Genomic DNA, 16,702 nt, shown 5'->3' with positions numbered 1-16,702 from the left:
CAGGAAGCAGAGTTGTTGTAGAGCACCTTCACCACTGACTTTGAGCCTCCATGGAAGAGCGTCTCATGGAGATGTCGTCAGACTGTGCAGAAACCACTCAACAGTGGAGGGCGTTTATGTGCCAGGCAAGCTACATCATTCAGAGGCTGCCTGCTTGAACTTCTGGCTGCTGCAGTGGGTCCACGTCCCTCAAAAATATGTGGCGATTCTACTGACTCCAACTGGACCCCATGGGGTACATCATCCTGAGAGACAAACAAGGTCCAGCACACCTTCCTCAGCTTAAACAAAGGAGGCTGAGGATTTCCTCAGCATAGTAAAGCAGAATACACATTCTCCTTATTTATGGATGTTTAGGGCAGAGTTGTTATAAATCATTCAGCCAAGCAGGCATTTTTTGAAGCGCTCACATCCCAGCCCAACTAACCATGCTCATATTAGCCTCAGCAGCTGACAACCATAGCAAAGATCTTGGAGAAAGGATAACATTTATGAACATATCAAAATGATTCATAATGGGCTATTAAAAATAGCAAGAGATGAAAGAGGCAGCCTACCGAGAAGCCATTTTGAGATCTTCAGTAATTCAGAACAGTTTTTAAAAGTTAAGTTTTAGCTATCACAGATCTCTCCCTGCTGCTCTGCAGATAACAATGTAGGCTGTTCTGATCAGGGTGAGAGCTCTTTTCCACCTAGGGCTCTTTATTTAATTCTGGCAGCTATCACATCCACCCTCATCTCCTGAACATCCCCCCAAAGAGACAAGCCTTAGCACACATAAAATTCAGCTTTATTTTCCCTGGGCTGCTGCCATATTCCAAGGGTTAATTTTGGCAAACAATGGTAGTTGGTCAAGTACAGCATGTGCACCCCACCAGGAAGTTTTCATAGTCTCTCAGGCATTTGTTAACACACTACCCCATTCAGGTTGTGATGAATTTGTGACATATTGGAGACAAGCCAGAGGCTGAGCTGGGAACAATATTTATTTATATCTATGCACAGTATTTCATGTCTGCCCAAATCATGCACTTTCCCTAATCCACAGTATTTCAAAACATTTGCAGTTCTCTCAACTGATTAGCATCAGCTTTGCTTGGCCTGACCTAGCGGAAAGAAACGTAAGACAGTAAATGCAGCTGAATGCTTTAATTCACTGATCAAGGTTGACATTTCTTCCCTGCCTGGTCTACCAGTCCATAATTTAAAGATTCTTATAAGGTGTAAAATGCTGTGTTTTGTGCCATGACAAGCAATATGGAATGTCCAGGCCTTGTTCTGTTAAAAGGGTCTCACCAAATCCCCATCTGAACAAGGGGATGGTAGTTTTGTGGCCCACTGAAACAAAGCAAGAGCCTGCAAAATTGCTTCTTGAGAGCTGTTTTCTCAAAGTGACTCACTATCCACATTCTGGAAGGAGGGACCTGATGGGCCCTACCTCAGTGTGATGAATCACAAAGTTTTCATCATATTGGTTTCCAGCCTGTGTGCTGAGCAGCATGAAGCATAAAACAAGTTTGTGCTGAAAAGTGCACAGCAGTATAGGAAGCTACTGAAGATATCAAAACTATCCTCTGTTCCTTCAAAGTGGTAAGAGGGAGGAAAAAGAAGACGGAAAAGAAAAACATATGTGTTCAGAGGTTTGTTGGTCATTTGGAGAAAAATGGAGCCTGGATGCAACCAGGTTTGGTGTCCATTAAAATTAGAAAGAAATAAGCCTGCTGAAAACAACTGAATTTGTGCGTGAGCACAAAATGTTGTGATAGCTGTCGATGTGGAGATATTGGTGATTGTGCAATAGAAAAACTGACATAGCACATTTGTCTCAGAGTTCTGAGTTCAGTGTGATCAGCCCAATCACCCAGAGAGGGAAATTAAGATCAGACTCACCCAAAATATCCTGAAGAACCCTCAGTGCTCTGCCCATTAGACCATTTCCCATATGTATAACTACCCTGGTTTTAAGAACTAATAATCACTGAGTTGCCCTATCTGAACGTCTGAGAAAGAGACAGGAAAGGGACAGCCACACTTCACAGTGGGCAGTCACACAGGTCAGAGGTGGAACAACAAAGATGAAGGTTTTTATAAAGGAAAAACTATTTTCCACTTTTTTTTTTTTTTTAATTCCACTATTTTCCACTGTACCGAATGCAGAGGCTGAGTGAAACCAGTCTGGCCATCACCACTTATTAACCAGTCCTGCATCATGTTGTCAAGGTACACTTTGTTTTCAAAACAGGCCAACATGACTTACTTATATGTGATATTTTTGGTTCACATATTCACCTTCAGAAAACCTTTGTAATTTTCCACGCTATCCAAAAAGTTTGTATTTGGTATTTACTGACCAATTCTTTTCCATTTCTGCAAAAATAAGTCAAGTTTAAGCCTGATTTTGTTACATGGAGAAACTTGAAGGAGATGCATCATTAACATTAGCAACTTTAGCAATCTGACCTGAATTTGGCTACTGCATAACTTAAATCCCTTAAGGCACCTTCATTACTACAGCATTAAGGAAGCTTTCTGGGTTTTCAAAATCCTCATAAATGTTCTTTTAAAACTACTCTACAAATTCAGCTTTTTATCATAAACTTTCCCTTTCTAAATAATAGAAACCAACTCTCTAAGCTTATTGCAGTGTATTTCATGACATTGTTTTAAAATACATTTCAGTACTCATGAAATGCACTGCAAATCCAAGTCTGGTGTCTGTGGGCTGTGTTGCAGAGGGAATGTTCTGACTTTGGCCAGGGCTTTTTTTATTCTTACTATATATTAGCTGGATTAAGCTTGCTAGCCACGATCAAGACCACGTGGAATTAGGTGCTCTATAAATGCAGTGTAAGATGCAGCCCAGGCCACAGATAAGTAAAATCAAGCAGATAAAACCAAGGGATGAGGGAAAAGCTGTCTGTTATTGCCCCTTTACAGATGGGGAGCAAGGGCACAGAGAAAGGACTATTCACACTAAATTACTTCAGGCATGAAACACAGGAGCCCAAGCACAGAAGACAGGTTTCCTCCACCCTTAGTGAGGTTTTTCCAGGGGCTGCTCACATTAGTAAGAGGTTGGGAGCTGAAGGAGGGGATGTGAGAGAGCAGTCCCCAGTGAGGGTCTGACTCTGCTCCTTGCAGTGGTGGTGGGATGGAGCCCACCACCCTGACTGTGGTGTTGTCGCAGCACATCACTGAAACCTCCAAAGGTCCATCATTATCGTTCTCATAAACATCATGGTGGACTTCAACCTGTAAGAAGTAATAATTTAGCTCATGAAAACATCCTGCCAACTATGTGTGTTCATGTAGAGATGGATACAGAGTCCAAGGGTCAGTGTAAGACATGCTTCTCAAACACAAACATGCCTTTGAGACCTGGAGAGATGGGGATTGTGAAGCTGAGAAATTCTTAATTAGCCGGCTCAGGAGATAGTCTGAAATATCAGCATCTTCAGGGAAGTGAAACAATCCCTATTCCAATTAAAGGCAGTCTAGCCCATCACCTCCATAATCACAAAATCATTTGATTTGGAAAAGATCCAAAGATTGTAAAGCTCAACCGTTATGTCAGCACCACCATAAATGCCACTAAACCATATCCTCAAGTGCCATATCCACATTCCTTTGAACTTCCAGGGATGGTGATGCCACTATTTCCTCTGGGCAATACAGAAATTACTGTTTCAGAAAGGAGACCCAGATGGACTTCTGAAGGATTTCAAAGAGGAACAAAGTGTAAGAGCAAATATACGCTACCGTGAAAGAGGATTTTGAAGGTCCCTCCTGCAGGGTACAAATGCAGGATCACTGTCCTGCACAAGCATGGGTGCTAAGCACACTCAGAAAATGACATCAGGACAGGACAACAGATCCCTACTAGCTGGGTAGGGAAGAGAAACCTTTCTGATTTGCCCTATAAAGAGTTTAATCAGAGCTTTCTTTTAACTTTTTAACAGAGAGGGGGTTGCTAGGTGCCACAGCTCACCAGGCTCCCAGAATGGGAGCTCCAAACTCATTGTACAGTACTGATTTCCCTTATTTTTCTTGTTAACAACTGATTTTTAAAAGGAGAGTTCAGTTGCTTGGCCATTTCAGAGTCACCATTAATTTAATCTTTCTCCTTATTTATTGATAGAACTACTTTCTCTCTTGCCTTTTGTGTCCCCATGATATATTCCTAAAACCCTTCCTGATGCCTCCAAGAGCAGTCACTCATCCGGCTGTCCTTGCCATCTCCCTGAAAACCTCCCCTCCTTGGCAAGGCACGTGCTTGCTTCAGCATCCATTCCTTCTTCATGCTATTTCCAACTTCCTCACCATCTCTTTTTTTTTTTTTTTTTTTTTGCTGCTCCTTAGTTACTGTATTTTCCTCTTTCCACATAAAAATCTCCCTATGGATGGAAATGGAATGGCTACTGGAAGTGTAGCCCCTTCCCATTGCAGGGGTTTCTGCTAGCAGACAGCAGCTCTGCATCTGTCCTACTTTCTTCTGGACCATCGCTCACATTTGTTTTGAAAAGTTTATCCTTTCCTGCACACAGCACATCCCCACGTGAATGCCCATGGCCAGGAGCCAGCACGGGGAGACAGTGACTGTGCAACATTTGATTTCTTCCATGCCTTTGTGAGTGAGAATTTTTTATGGTGGTGCTTCTATGGAAGATAGATAAAGGGTCCTGCCTCCTGGCTGGAAAACTCTTGTGGTGCGTGGCAGAGAGGGACCACTCCCTGCTTGCCCTGTAGAGGGGGCTGGGATGAAGATAGCTCCCACTTCCATACAAAGTGTTAGGAAAGCTTCCATTGCAGCCCAAAATAAAAGAGATATGAATTCAGAAATCTCAGAAAGTGCTCCTTGCTGGCACCTCCGGGAACATGCAAAGCCCTGAGGTGGGGAGTATCTGGTTCTCTGAGGTCCTCCTGTACAAGGAGGATTCATGTCCCCTTGGATGAGCAGGAGCAACTAATAGGGGCATAAAATTTCAGTGAATTTAGGCTGGGTCTGATCTCCATAATGTAAATTAGAAGACACTTTTGCTGAGGTCAGTAGAGCTGCAGTGGGGAAAAGTCACCAGTGTAAGGCCCATCACAGTCATTTGCACAGGGATGAGAAGGTTTGTGAAAGATTTCCCTGCACATACACCCTTTAATTTCTTAGGGTTGATGCATCCATTTGTACTTGCATAAGGAAGATAAAATAAAACAGTACCAACCCCAAGTGGTAACCTGATATACTGTCTGCAGTAGAGTCAGTGTCACAAAGAAAATTCAGGAAATCTGGCTGGAGCCATTTATCAATGGTTTATTGCATTGTCGAGGCTAAGCTGAAGCAATAAAAACAGGGAACTCCAGAGTTCAAGGCAATGTACATCAAGAACTGGGGCATATTTGGACTTCCTGAGCTTCTTTAATATCCTTTTGTTGTTCAACTTGCAAATTAAGCTGTGAGTTTGGAAGCCTGACTTTAGATACTAATTTTTAAAAAGGCTGACCTGAATTTCTAACAGAAAAAAACTAAATTCTCTCCCCTAGAAAATAGCCATTCCAAAACAATTTCCCCTAAAATTCTCACTAGGGGTGATAAAAATCCAGAGCAAAGGGGAAGGGGGTGGGGAAACAAGATGAATTAATGTTCTTTTAAAAAACTACTTATAACTGATTTATAGTGAGGAATGGCCAATGTTATTAATATGCAATTGGATCATCTACAAGTCCTAGAATGACTGATGAATGGACAAATTCCAGGGCTGGAGACAAACGTTGCCTTCCTCTCCCAGAACTCACCACTTCTTCCATAGGCTACAGAATCAGTGGAAGCCCAGTGCCACCAAAAGCATGTTTAGACTGCAGGGTCAGCAGGGAGATGCCAGAAGGAACCTAGAGCTTACCTTGCCTTGCCTTCCCCCTTTGAAATAGATGGAGCGTTCAGAGTTTTCAATAACAGCAGCTTTGTCCTCAACCCTAACCAGGGAAACCACTACAGATACTTGGGCAAGGCCTCCAGGCTCTCCTGTGGACTATTTTGGGTACTGACTCAGGCCGAGAGTGGTCACCAAGCACTGTCTGGAGGTGGCCAGTCTCTCTTCAAAGGTGTCTGTGCCCACAGTGGCTGTGTCCTGGTACAAGGTGACACCTGGCAGAGATGGGGCTTTGTGGGATCACTGATGCCAAGAGTACAGGAAAACCAGGCTGCTTGTTTCAGCTTATAAGTGGAGATTTAAGATTCCCACAGGCAGCCCGTTTCCAAACTCTTGGTGTGTCACACTATCAACCATATACCTTTTATGGCCATTCATTTCAAAAAGTCATCTGGGTAGAAAATAATTATATATATATAAATATATATATATATAAACATGATATAAAGAGTCAGCACTTTACAAATGGGAGCTGGGTCAAAAAAACCATACTGCAGTGCTTATAGACCATTCTAAATAGATTCACTCAAAGCTTTGCTATTTCATAAAACATTACAGGATTAAAATGACTTTAAATACATCTGTAGAAATAGAGATCCTATTTTACTAAAGGTGTCAGGTCTGTCTAATCTCTCCTGTGTAAGATATTCATTTTTCAGTAGCAAAGGCAACAAGATCATTTAGTCCATCTCCAGTGCTAGCAGACAGCTTTTGCCAGATACCAGACTCTTCCCTCATTAATATTTTAACATTTGAGGTAATGCTGAGAAACTGTTCTTTGTCACAGACTCCAGAGAGATTAGTAGTAAATTTTTTCAAAGAGAAGTACTGCATCTGTACTTCTCTTTGAAAGGATTAGAATTTAAAATTGAACTAGAACCAGCGTGAACTGCAGAGCAAAAATACCAGTGCAGCGGGACAGACACTGAATGTGTTCTTATTGCTTGCAAGACTGGGGGGATGGGAGTTGATGGCCTATAAATGTTGATTTTGGGGTTTCTTGCAACTCCAAAGCCTCCTCCTGTGACAGACAGGATGCTAGGGCTAGACAGATTCCAGTCTGATCCAACACAGCAACACTTCTGGAAAACAGCAAAGACCTGAATATAGGCAGGGCACAGAGGAACCATAAGGACAGATCAGGAACAAACACCTTCTGTTAGGGAGAAATCTGACCTGGTGCCCACAAAAAATTAACAGCAAAACCTTCAGCTGTAAAGGTAGAAATAGAAGCAAAAGGGAATTGTAAAGAAGAGTGAGAATGTCAAAATCTGGAGGGTATTTGAGAGGTGTAATGATAAAATCAGTACAGCAGACCCAGGGAGCAGCAAGGGATGGATTCTCTGGGCATCAGTGGCATGTGACAGGGCATCAACAAAGGCACAAGGGCCTGGCATGGGAGAGGGATGGAAGGAAGACAGGGTCCTTGTTCAAGTGCAGATCCCAAAAGATTCAGGAGACATTTGTGCCCCACCATCCCTGTGCCTGTCTTGCAGGGACCAACAAGAATGTGTCACCACGGGGCTGCAAATGTGGGGTGTATTGGGGCACTGCACAGTGCTGCTGTCACTCACGTGTGGGCACCAGCTCCTCCAAACAGCAGGGCTGGCTCCTGTGTCACCCTAGAGTATCCTCTGAAGCAGTTCAAGACATTTTGAGGGAAAGCCACTGTAGGAATTAACTGCTTCAGAAGGCAAGAGCAGACCTCAAAGAAAGCAGCTCAGAAGGAAAACTAAAAATCTACTGAAAGGGTCTATGAGTGACAAACTAACACTCTTCTGCCAGGGTAGCATAACGCTGGGACTGTCTGGCACAGCTGCACAAGACGCAAGGAGTATTTGGAGGTGAGGAAATAAAAAATGGTGAAGAAAATAGAATAGAATAGAATAGAATAGAATAGAATAGAATAGAATAGAATAGAACTGTTTCAATTGGAAGGAACATTCAGTGCTCATCAAATCCAACTGCCTGAACATTCAGAGTTGGCCAAAAGTTAGAGAGTATTATTAACAGCATTATCCAAATGCCTCTTAAACACTCACAGGCTTAGAGCATCCACCATTTGTCTGGGAAGCCTGTTCCAGAGTTTGACCACCCTCCCAGTAAAGAAATATTTCATGGTCCTACAAATTATTCTTGTCCTATTTCTGATGGCCACAGGCACCTCATGGCTGATACAGGGGAAATCCCTTCCAGCACCCCAAATTTTCTGATCTCTAAAATGGAAATATCAATTCTTCTCCCAAATTCATACCTCAAACCCATGTAAGGTGTCTGCATAGAGGGTGATGTGAAAGAAAACAGTGTTACTCATGTTGAAGTTGCCTCAGTAGCCCTACTGTACCAAGGCTTGAAAGGTCCCTCCATGTTAATGTTAAATAGACAATTTAGACAAAAGAAAATAATGTAAATATTTTTTTATCTGGAGTTTAGAGAGGAAGGCCTAAGTAGCACAGGGCCTGACAATGAACACCGGCAAAACTCAAGCTCATTTTCCCTTCAGTGACCCTTCATGAACACATGCGGTGTTCAAGAGCTAACAAATTTATGTGAAAGGAAAGATTAAATTATTCACCTGGGTCCTACAAGACTGTGGGTACCCAAGCCAGTGCCAGTGTGTTGGTAGGTGTCCCAATTGCAATATCAGCGTTTTTTCCAGCACACCATGCACCATCTCTAAGGTATTACCTTATTGCACTGATGATGAATGAGTCCGTGACAATGATTGGTGAAAAACTCAGGGAACACTGAAGGATCAGAGAGAATACCAGAGAGAGAAGCATCTGCATGATGCAGGATGCTCTTGAGAGATGCCAAAGCCATGGAAGGACAGTTAGTGATAAGACAAGAGATGTCCTGTCACAAGGACAGTGAAGGGGACAAAAATAGCAGTTACATGCAAAGATAGCACTGCAGTGCTTACATGTGTGGCTTAAAAAAAAAAAAAAATCCAGATCTGAAATGTTTTGGCATATGATTGTGTAATGACTTACTTCCCCATACATGTTTTATAAGCTAGTTCATTTGCTGCTGGTGAGCTGCAGCTAATGGACACATGCTGCTGCTGTGTGGCATGGCATGGTGTGGGAGAGAAGGAAGCAACTCAAACCCAAAGCAGTCTGAAAAGCATCTGAGTGAAGCAAAATATGTCAGTGGAGAAAGTGAGCAAGGAAGCTTGTGGGCTCTCAGTGAGGAGCTCTAGGAAATGCACAGGAAAGAGGTGTGGAAATACAACCCAACAACAACACTGAATAGCAGCAGCATTTTAGAAGTGTTGTTGAGGTCCTGCATGGGTTCTGCATGAGTGAATAGCCCATGGAGAGAGATGGCTGCTTTCAACAGGGCATAGAACCACTGTTGTGAGACTTAGAGGATAGTTACATGGCTTTATTTTCCCAGCATGGAGGGTCAGCCTGTCAGATGAATAATTTTATACTGCCCTAAAGTGAATGGTATTGGCATTTGGCCACCAATTCAGTAGCAGCCTTGAACTCTGCTTTCTCTTCCACTTCCAGTGAAACAGATTTATTCTCAACTGGCCACAAGTTTGCAATTCAGTATTTATTTATAGGATGCCTGGTTCCTTGGGCAGTGATGCTGAGATCACCAGAAGTTTGTTTTGGATCCCACATTGATTCCAAAGGAAGGGTTGGTTGTGTCAAATTCCTTCTGGTCACGTTTGCTATGTGGTATACATAAGAACTGTCTGTTAGGAGTAAATGAAAATACCACTGAGGTTGCATTAACATAGCTAATAGCTGTGTTAATAAATGCAAATAAATAAAATAAGAAGAAACATTTTCAGCCAGGTCTGAAGCTATGTAAAAAATTGCATTTGATTAATGAAATCCATTTCTGACTGAATGGGACTTTTATAATCATCTGAAAATCCATCTGTGTCCTACTCCTGATGGGCAAGCATTTGCAGCTCAGCTTTTTAGGATGTGTCTGACAAGATCTGCTCTCTGGTTGGCTTTTTTCATAAGTGGCTTGATGGGAGATGCTGGAGGTCACCTGCTGCCTTTTATCCCCTTTGGAGATGGGAACAACATAGCAAGTCACCCAGCAGTTGATGCAAAGTGTGCAGAGAGTTTGCTCCACCCATGCTAGAATAATAATTCAAGCATCAGAAGAAATAGACAATACACCAAAGTAGATGAGATACCTTTTGCTTTTCATTGTGAGGGAATAGTATTCACAGAACCATACACATGGTTGGTGCTGCCAACATATTTGGTGCTGCCATTTACCCCATCTGACACCTTTTGCTGGAAACACAGGGAACTCTGGGGTAATTCCCCTGTGTAGAAGTACTGGGGTCTGTGGATCTCTTTGATGAACACATCGTAGTTCCACTGAAGGGGACAAGCACATTAACTGGAAATACACTGACCATCCTACCATCAGGGGTTTTCGTCCTCCCTAATGAAAGACCCTCAAAGAACACTAAGCATCCTCCACATCCCCATTTCTTTTTTTCTGTTTCTGAATTATAATGTCAGATGCATAACTGTCTCAAAGCTACCTGCTATCCACACAGAGACTGCTTCCTTGCCTTTGCCTTTTAAACGATCAGGCTCATTATTGTGTTATAGCTTTTTTCCAATCTGACAGCCATGATCTCATTCACCAGACAGCAAGAGTACCAATTGCTTTAGTACCAAATTATACTTTCTGGAATTGTCAAGGTGGGATAGGGATGTATCCAATAGCAAATGAACAGAAGGTCTTGAATTTAGAAACATCACAGAATGTTTTGGGTTGGAAGAGACCTAGAAGATCATCTCATTCTAACCCCTGGAGTGGGTAGGGACACCTTCCACTATTCCAGTTTGGTCCAAGTCCCATCCAACCTGGCATTGAGCACTTCCAGGAATGGGGCAGCCACAGCTTCTCAAGGCAGCCTGTGCCAGGGCTCCCTCACAGGGGAGAATTTCTTCCAAATATCTAATCTAAATCAAAATCCCCAACTTGCTAAATAAATTTGATTTGATGATCCTCTTGGGTTCTTTCCAACTCAGAATATTTTATATTCTCTGAATTCTAACAGGGGTAATGCATGGAAAACAGGCTTATTATATAAATATGTAATTGGAATTCTGCAGTGATGTCTTTTCAGAAGGTTAAGTTGAATTGCAAAACCTGTCCTGTGATATAAGAATCACCCTAACGGTTCTGTCCAGCTGACGGTGTGAGGAGGAGGTTATTCAGTGCTTGTGTTAAATTTCCATATGTTGGCCAGATGCTTTTCTTGGAGCACCAGTGAATCAGCAGTGCTGTGATCTGCTAATTGTTTTGACACCATGGGAGTTGAAAAGCACTTGGCTCCACTGAACACTTGGCTCCACTGAAATGTGTGTTTTAGTTAAATGACTCCAGGGATGACCAGAGTCAATTTTCCTGCTTATGTCTGCTGCCCTGGCACTTGAGGTGGTTCTGGTCAGTGCTATAGACAACAAGCAAGTATTTAGTTAGCTCTCTCTGCATTGCACATGAAGAATAGGACAGCCTTTTCAAAGCTGGAGGCTCTAGCTCAAGGAGCCACTTAAACACCAGCTCTAATGAGGACAGCACTTGAGTGGATCCATGCTTATGTGTAAAGTACATGCTTGAGTTTCACTAGTCTGCATGGGGTTCACACCCAGGTTTAAACATCAGCACATACTGAAATTCTTTTCCAAGATGTTTTCCAGAACCACGACCTAAGTGAGAAAAATGAGTGTGTCATTTAACCACATTTGAATATATTGCTGCTGTCTTTGCAACTGCAAGGAAATCCTGATGAGCTTTGTTTCCCTGCAGGTCTGATAAATTACTTTCCACTTATCCCTCTGCTCTCTTCTCAGATAACCAAGGAAGCAAAGGACTTTTGCTGTGGCAGACAATCTCCATTCCCCGTTTCTTCAGGTGTGGGTTGAAGGACAGAAGAATGTTGGCTCTTGGAAAGAATTTGTTTAAGAAACATCCATTAAAATCATGTGCTGCTACTTCCACAGTTGACTTGTAATGACTACCAGGAGTTTCTCTCCCAGAAGCAAGGTCAAATGTATTGACTTTTCTTTCTTTCCTTGCAGCTTTTCAACATTGGACAAATTATTGTTTTCATAATTAAACTTTCACTAATGGAAGGCACAGTGTTCTTAAGGAAAGACTCTGTCTCTACCCCTACTTGATGAACTTGCAGCCTGTTGGGGAAAAGATATTCATCTTGAGTGGAAAAGTGTTAATTAGTGATATTTTCAGTTTAAAGACAAAACTGAGTAATTAATGAATCTACGCTGTCTAATGTGCTACCCTGTTTTGACTTTTGCTGGGCTACTTTTTGTGATAATCGGAATCAGCTGTTTCTTACACTGGATAAGGTAACATGGTAGAATTAGTGCATGGGGAAGTCTTCCACAAGATCAAGGGAATTAACTGTCCAGGATTCAGATCAAAGGAGGGGTGAATTAACATCAGTCTGAGATAGTACAGTAAAGAGTAGTGAAAACAAGGATTTAGAAAGGATATTGCTTCTTACAGTGGTAATGTCTATGTCAAGAAATTACAGAAGTGTTTGGAAAGAACACTTCCTTTATGGTGCATCTGTGAGACACCTGGATGCAACAATTGCAGGCAGAATCCATGTGTATTATCATAGGACCCAGGCCTATTTTGCACTCAAGATGAAGTGCAGGAAGTTCCCTTTCTGCTCTTGCCTTTGTTACTCTGCCTTGGCAGTGAGGTTGGGACCAGCCCAGCGTGTGTGTTCAGGTACTGGTAAGCATGCATCAAGAGTCCACAGAAACCATACGCAGTGGGAAACTGCTACTCCCACCGGCCTTGTGAGATCAGTGTAGCTCATCTCAGTCTTGTTTCCAGTCTACAAATGTTGGGAGTTTTCTACATCTGTGTGATTAACAACTTGGACTCTCTCTGTGTCCTTGCATCCCTCTCTGAAGGACTTGGTGTCCCTGGGAGTGCTCTAGCTGGGATGGGGAGCAGATGGGGGTCCTTCAGCTGCTCTTGGCCATAGGTACCCTGCTTTCAAGTGCTGAGATAGAAACACCTTTACCCAGCAGCAGCAGGCAGGACTCACCATGAATTAGGAGCACAGGCCAATTTCCCAGCCCAATTTCCTTCATTACTCTCTCTCTCCTGATACACAGCACATTAGCACAAGCCCTTGCTGCGTCTCCTTGCAGAGATACCCAGTTCTAACCCCTTCTTTCATGATAACTACACCTCAGCCACCCTCCATCCAAAGCTGTGTGTCAGAGTCCCTCAAGTTAGGGAATCCCTGCTTCCCTCGCCAGGACAGCTATCTTCTCCTGCAGAGAATTAACCTTTTATAATTCCATCCATCATCTTCATTAGGCAGGTTATCTGACCAATATGACTTGTTTCAATCTCTCTGACCTGGTAGTGGTAGAAAATCTTCTCAACCAGAGTTATCCTGAGACATTTATCAATACTCTCCTCAGATGGCCTGAAAGATGAAACAAAAAAAAATAGAGACTATAACCATGATGATTTTTTTTAATATCTCTAGCAGTGACTGTAATTAATTATTGGAAGAATTTTCAAAAGTTAAGATGGATTTTCCCATCACTGGAATTTCTGAGGTCCAGATGGTATGCTTTTTCATGCTGTGGTTCTGACAGAAATGAGTACAGAGAAGTCCTGGATAATCCTAATGGCCCCTTAATGTTTATGAGACCACATCAGTACTGACCTTTAGGAGGATGTACCAATCTGGATTTAACTCCAAAAGATGGGCTTTGAAGTTGTGAGATGCTGCTGCATGAGGCTCACAGAGACAGGGGCTCCAGGGGAAACGTGGCAGAAGAACATACCCTGTTGAATGTTTGGACCTTCATAAGTCCACAAGGTTATCTCCAGACCAGATGGGTCCCTGGAATACCCACATGTCAGCAGCAGTGATGCTAATTAGGGTTTTTAAATATGCCAACAAGTCTCTCACTCTTAGGCCTAACTATCATTTGTATTTACTGATTTGCTTCATCTCTTTCTTTTCAGGAGGTTAAAGAGGCAAAGCATTTTCTTCCTGGTCCCAAGCAGACATCCTGTCTTGTTCTCGCTCACACATACCCACAGTGCTTCAGTTTCTAGTTGCTAATTTCATCAGGAAGTAGTGAAAGCATGACGTTATTGCCTAAGAATAGGAAGAATTGAAACACAGAGCTGTGGGAGGGGATGACTCAGAGGCTGGTTTACCTGTAGTTTCAGTAAACAAGTATTTACAAACACTCCTTTCGACCTGCGGGTTTTCTTGGCATGATGGAAGGTGACATTAAATGAAAGAGTCTCAGTTGCAAGATCTCTTCTGATGCAGGGACAGATTAAAAGAAAGATCCCACATTGTCCAAGCAGGATATCATTTACAGGGAGAGCAGACTGCCATAAATGAATGAGGACACCTTGTTCTGCATGAATCACTTCTCTGTTTCCACTTTGCTGCCTCTCTTCTCCGGGCCCCTGGAAATATTTTTCCTTAAAGACCTCTTGACATTGTCTCTAGTTCTGCAGATTGCTCGTATTTTGTACATGGGAAAAGTCACTTCTGGAGGAGCAGTTAGGTGAAAGTAGATAGATTTTTCTACACCCATCCCTCTGCCAGTATCTGCTGTTCTTCCCTGGCTCCCCAGCACCTTCAGCACCCCATTCCACTGCCACCCTCCTCTCACAGCACTGACACAGAGCTAATCCCAGAGAAGGTCAAGGGTGACCAGGATATCCAACCCAAAGCATGGGTTGGTGGAGGAGGTGCTTTTGTGACTCATTCTAATTGGCCATATGGACTGAACAGCAAATCCCAGTTGCCTGTGCTTATAAGGTTTAATTTTCTAATTGAAATGTAACAGAAAAGCTGCATCCTTCTGATCAGTTGCCCCAGCATAAACACTTTGTATATACACAAACATCTGCCCTCCAGACTAACCTTTCTATAATCTGCATCAACAAAGCAATGCTAATAAAAATATCCATCTATGCTTAAAGATAAACAAAGCATTAATACCCCAAACTGCAGTTTAGATTATATTAGAGTCAGGTTTAGTGATATTACACATCTGTTAGGATGTATTTCCTATCCAGGACATCTCACTCTTGCTTTTAAAATATCTTTGTACAGAAACATGTGAGAGGATTTCCCTGGGAGCCTTTTGCATGCATCACACTTGCAACTAGCCCTACTCTGAAAGCCCTTTTCTTTGAGACACCCTGCTGGGACAGGGCTCGGGAATTAGGGTCTGTAACCTAAACATTATTGTACTTCAAAGTAAATGTTCCCTCTCTCGCTCTACTTGGGTTTCAGAGCCTCTTCAAAGGGCTGTTTTCTTCTCTTCCTCGGCAGCAGGGGAAGAATATTTCAAACCCCAGAAACGATACACTGCTGAGATCCTGCAGAACCGTTTGTGTGCCTGGATGGACCCAGGAAAAACACGGTGCCCAAATCTCCTCTGGCACTGCCAGGACTGGGCTTGCTGCAAGGCTTCCTAGTCTTTCCAGGCCGGAGACACTAACTCTGGGGCTTTTTTTTCCTATGCCATTCCAATGCATAGTAAGTGAGAAACAGGGGAAGGGGACAGACTTCCGTTTTGACCTCATTTTTGTAATAGCCCCTGCTCAAAAGAAGGAAAGCTGATTTATCATGTTGGGAACCTTATCTTAAGAAAACCTATAAATCTGTTTCTCCCAGCAGTTCTTCTAAAAGGGTGGTCTTATCCGTGTTTGGCAAAGCTGTCTGGAAGTTGAAGCCTGGAATTCATGGGATTGGGATCTAATTCTGCCTTTCCCTTTTCCGGTGCATGCTGTCTGCACATGTGTAAAATGGGAAGAGAAGCCACTGACTGTCCTCCAGCCTAAAGGGAAGCTTAGCTAAGCTAATGAATATTTTTATCTTTGCCAAGCTTTAGAGTTGGGGCTGAAAAAACAGCCCAGTAGTATCTCTGTCCTCATTGCTGACCCTTTGGGCAAAAACCTATTCATTTGTCATCTGAAACCCGAGTGCTAATTACAGAAAAATGTCAGATAGAGCCAAACAAGTGGTGAGGACACCCTGAGCTGTAAGAGGTTGCTCTGTGCCTGTCCAGAGGACACATGTCTCCAGCAGGGACACAAACTTTGCCTCAGTAGGGTGTCCCAGCACCACCAAAGGCTCTAGGGCATTTGTTTGCTCCCAAGTAACAAGCGATGGGACAAGAGGAAAGGGTCTCAAATTGTGCCAGGGGTAGTTTAGATTGTATGTTAGGAAGAACACCTTCACCAAAAGGGTTCTCAGGGATTGGAACAGGCTGCCCAGGGAAGAGGTGGAGTCATAATTCCTGAAGAAATTTAAAAGAGGTGTAGATACCTTGAAACAACCAGGAATTGCAGCAAATCCAATGCACTGTGGACATATGCCAGGATCTCACATGTTTGCCTGGTTTACCTGCTAGCAAAGTAGTGGTTGCATGAGCTCATTTTGTGGTGTGATTTTAGTGTTATCTGTCACTGCCCTGTATTAGACAAAGTGTAGCTGTTGCTGTAGCTGAGGAGCTCATTAAGTGCACAGAAAGATGCCTGAAAGTATCTATGAGATTTCCAGGAGGCAAGAGGAAGTAGGGAGCAAAATCTTCAGTTTCTGCATCATTCCTCTTAACACAATATCTGATGTTACTTTCCCATCTGGAGAGACGCCACTCATGTATTTAATTTTTAGTGTGACAGAGGATCTTGTGCCGCTGCAGCTCAAAGGCTGCCTTTCAGAGGAATGCTCCAGAGGGGAGAAGGCATCTCACAGG

Source organism: Vidua chalybeata, chromosome 19, assembly GCF_026979565.1.
Source record: "Vidua chalybeata isolate OUT-0048 chromosome 19, bVidCha1 merged haplotype, whole genome shotgun sequence".
In the NCBI taxonomy this organism is placed as follows: domain Eukaryota; kingdom Metazoa; phylum Chordata; class Aves; order Passeriformes; family Viduidae; genus Vidua; species Vidua chalybeata.
This window is presented reverse-complemented; position numbering follows the sequence as displayed.